The following is a 4,171-nucleotide window of genomic DNA, read 5'->3' as shown; positions in this document are numbered from 1 at the left end:
TCTCTCCTCTCTCTCTTTTTCCTCTCCCACTATCTCCCTCCTCTCTCTCTCTTCATCTCTTACTGCGCTCCGCCCCCGCGCTTTCTCTCTTTCCGCGCTCTCTCCTCTTCCGCTATCTCTCTCTTTCAATCTCTCTCTCTTCATCTCTCACTGCGCTCCTTCCCTGCGCGTTTTCTATCTCTGTGTGTCTCCTCTTTCGCTATCTCTCTCTCTCTCTATCTCTCACTGCGCTCCGCCCCCTGCGCTTTCTCTCTCTCCGCGCTCTCTCCTCTCCCGCTATCTCTCTCTCTCTTCATCTCTCACTGCGCTCCGACCCCCGCGCTTTCTCTCTTTCTCTGTGTCTCCTCTCCCGCTATCTCTCTTCATCTCTCACTGCGCTCCCTCCGCGCTTTCTTTCTCTCTCTCTCTTTCCCTCTCTCTCTCTTTCTGTCTCCTCGCCCGCTTTCTCTCTCTCAATCTTTTTCGCTGTCTGTCGCTTTCTCTCTTTCGCGCTCTCTCATTATCTTTACTCATCTACATCTATCTTCCTTCTCTCTCTCTCCTCTCTCTCTCTCTCTCTCTCTCTCTCTCTCTCTCTGTCTCTCTCTCGCACTCGCTCGCGCTCGCTTCCTCTAGTACAAGATACGTGACCACGTCTTATCACAAACCTAAAAAAAAAACACTGCTCGCCGGCGATGTTGAGAAATTCCAACACCTCGAAACCGGATTGTATTGAGATCGCGCTGACGTGTGTGATTTCAGCGATAAAAGCATCTCAAATATTTGCCGTCGAGCGCGCGCGATCAAACATGGACCACCAGACGCACGCGCTCGCGAACGCCCACGCCATCTGCCGCAGCGTGACGGCACTAGAGAAACAAAAACAGCAACCAGCACGCACGCCATCTGCCGCCAAAAACAACAACCAGCTTGCGGGCGCGAGTAGCTCGCGTGATGATCGCAGTCACGTGATTTAGCAGACGGGAGCGCGGGCGGCCGGATGACGTGTGCCGAGTCAAAACACATTTACGAGGGAAAACCTTTTAGTTTTATTGTCATCATTGTCGTCGTCGTCGCCGTCGTCGTCGTCGTTGTCGTCGTTGTTGTCGTTGTCGTCGTAGTCGTCGTCGTTGTCGTCGTCGTCGTCGCCGTCGTCGTCGTCGTCGTTGTCGTCGTTGTTGTTGTCGCCGTCGTTGTCGTTTTCGCCGTCGTTGTCGTCGTTGTTGTCGTCGTCTCGTTGTCGTCGTCGTGCGTCGTCGTCGTCTGTCGTCGTCGTTTCGTCGTCGTCGTCGTCGTCGTCGTCGTCGTCGTTGTCGTTGTCGTCGTGCGTTGTCGTTTGTCGTCGTTGTCGTCGTAGTGCGTCCGTCGTCGTTGTCGTTCGTCGTTTTCCGTCGTCGTTCCTGTCGCCGTTCGGTTCGTTCGTCGTCGTCGACCGTCGTCGTCGTTGTCCGTCGTTGTCGTTGTCGTCGTCGTTGTCGTTTTCGCCTGTCGTTGTCGTCGTCGTTGTCGCCGTCGTCGTCGGTCGTCTGGTCGTCGTTGTCGTTGTCGTTTCGTCGTCGTTGTCGTCTTATCTTGTCCGTTGTTCGTCGTCGTCGGCGTGTCGTCGTCGTGGTCGTCGTCGTCGTCGTCGTCGTCGTTGTCGTTTTTTAATTATTAAATTGGCATATTGTTAACGAGTGTATACGCGTCACACGATGCGCATATTAATGTTGTGACGTGCTGGAATCGGTGTTCGGCTGTGCATAGACGGACTAGAAGAATGCACGCACAGGCACGCACGCACGCACGCACGCACGCACGCACGCCACGCACGCAGCGCCACGCACGCACGCACGCACCGCACGCACAGGAAGCATGCATGCACGCACGGCCACGCACGCAACGCGTAACGGCACCGCACGCCGACGCGCTTATGTCACATCGGAGGATGTGATCGACAACTCGAATACTCATACTATACGACGCCCGACACACTCTACATACAGCACGTGCTACTGCGACACGACCTATAGCGTCTGATATTAATTAACCGAACATATATACTAGTATATATACACACACAATCACACACACACAACAGCACATCACACACACAACACACACACACACACACACACACCACACACACAACCGAAAACGAAAAGCAATGCACGCCACAAAGCGCCACCACGCGCTGTAACGAACGGACGTCACCATATAGCACGACTAGTACGCAACCGAACGCAGCGACGCACGAGAACGGCACGCTTAACAAAATTGCGCGCCGTTTACACTAACGGAGCGCGTCTATAACGAGACAGGCGCATCGAGTTTGATGTTCAGTTCGATCCCCGCTAGTACTCGCCGCTAGACTGCGCACCAGTGCACGACTCACGTCTCCACGCAGAACAGCACGTACGCGGGGCGAAAGCGTGCCTCTCAACTCCGTCCGTCGCCAGTCCAGTTTCGTCAAGGGTGATTATCGAGGACCGGCCTCCACGACAACAAGCGGGAGACTCTTGTCGACTCGTCTCTATTTTTCAAATGTTGTTCGTCGGGTAAGATGTGCGTTCAGCTGTGTGTTGCTGTAGTGAAACAAACACACAGAGAGGGCGCGGCATGATGAAGAGAAATCGCTACTGTAAGTGACGTCCGGGCGACAACTCTACTGTGACGGCACGGCATTGATCTATAATGACGTGTACACGTAGATTTTCCTTAGTGGTGGTGGATGATTATGTTGCATTGATCTGTGGCGTAACGCTTACGGCACGCTGTGTGTGTGCTCGCTGTAGTGCTGCGTCGGTGATAGATATAGAGTGGGCGTCTGATCGCCAGTGCTCGCTCGCACTCAAGATTGTGTGTGTCCCGCCACTGCTGGTCATGGCTTAGACTACAAAATATCCGGATATTTTTGGAGATGTTTAGAGTTTTCAGGATATTTAGAAATTGGATATTAGAAAATTCCCTTAGAAACTTATTAGAGGATAAACACAATGTTATCCATAATATTAAGGATTTGTAAGATGGTTTGTCATTTGCTGTTAAGAAAAACCATCAGCGTGCAAACTGCATGCACTGGCCCCTTCGTACACTCAGGATACACTCCACAATGCTAGCACTATTTTAAAGTGGCGGAGCTCGGGGGGCAATCTAGCGAAATGGACGCATTTCCGTCAAACAGCGTTAGGATTTTTTTGCACCAAAAACCAATAATATGTTTTAAAAGACATTACGTTGAAATAACTGAAGTATTTTTTAGGACAAATTTGGGATATTTTTTTAGAAAAAAATTTGGAGATAGGGTGTGTTCGAAGAGGCTGTATGTACTTTTAGCTTTTATTGCTTTCGGTAGTGTGGAGTTTATAGGTTTTTATTAGCTCGTTCGTGCGTGTCGTGCTGTGCTTCGTGCATGCGCCGTGCGTTCGTGAATGCATGCGTGTCAGTGCGTGTGTACGGGTTGGCGGCGTGCTCGTTGCGGTGCGTGCGTGCGTGCGTGCGGTGTTGTACGTGCGGCTGCTCCTGCATGTTCGGCGCGTGCGTGCGTGCCGTCCGTTCGGGCGTGCGTGTAATCGTTCGGTCATTCGTTCGTTCATCTATTAATTCGTCTGTTCGTCCGTTCATGCCGCTGATCGTGACGCTGCAAGGTCATACTATTATATAGATATGGGTATATATACTCTCTCGTGCTATATATGATAAACAAAGCATGCAGGAGAACTCGCGTCTCTCAGTCCCCTACCACATGCGTGGTCAGTACCCGCGGTCTGGCATGCAGGCATCGCCGCCGCCGCCGCCAGCCGCCGCCCGTTAGTTGTTGCTGATTGCGGACGAAGAAATATGTTAGAGAGGAATCCCATGACCTTTCCACGGACCTGCCCTCCCCCTCCCTCTTCCCCTCTCCCTCTTCCTTCCCTGTCCCCTTCTCGTGTTTTTCGTTACCAGCGCGCGGCCATTCTTTTGGGGTGTTTGTTACTGCCAGCGCCGTGGGTGGCGCGCGGGCGGTGAGAGGGGGGGTTATTATGCAGGAAACTGACTGTTGACTGATACGAAGCAGGCGAGGAAACTATTCAGCTCTGCCGCACGCACGCACACACGCATGCACGCACGCACACAACACGCACGAATGCACGCGCGCGCATACACACCACACACCACACACACACCACAACCACACACACACACACACACGATATATACACAGACACAGACA

This window comes from Priapulus caudatus, unplaced genomic scaffold (genome assembly GCF_000485595.1).
Source record: "Priapulus caudatus unplaced genomic scaffold, Priapulus_caudatus-5.0.1 Scaffold2511, whole genome shotgun sequence".
Lineage (NCBI taxonomy): Eukaryota > Metazoa > Priapulida > Priapulimorpha > Priapulimorphida > Priapulidae > Priapulus > Priapulus caudatus.
This window is presented reverse-complemented; position numbering follows the sequence as displayed.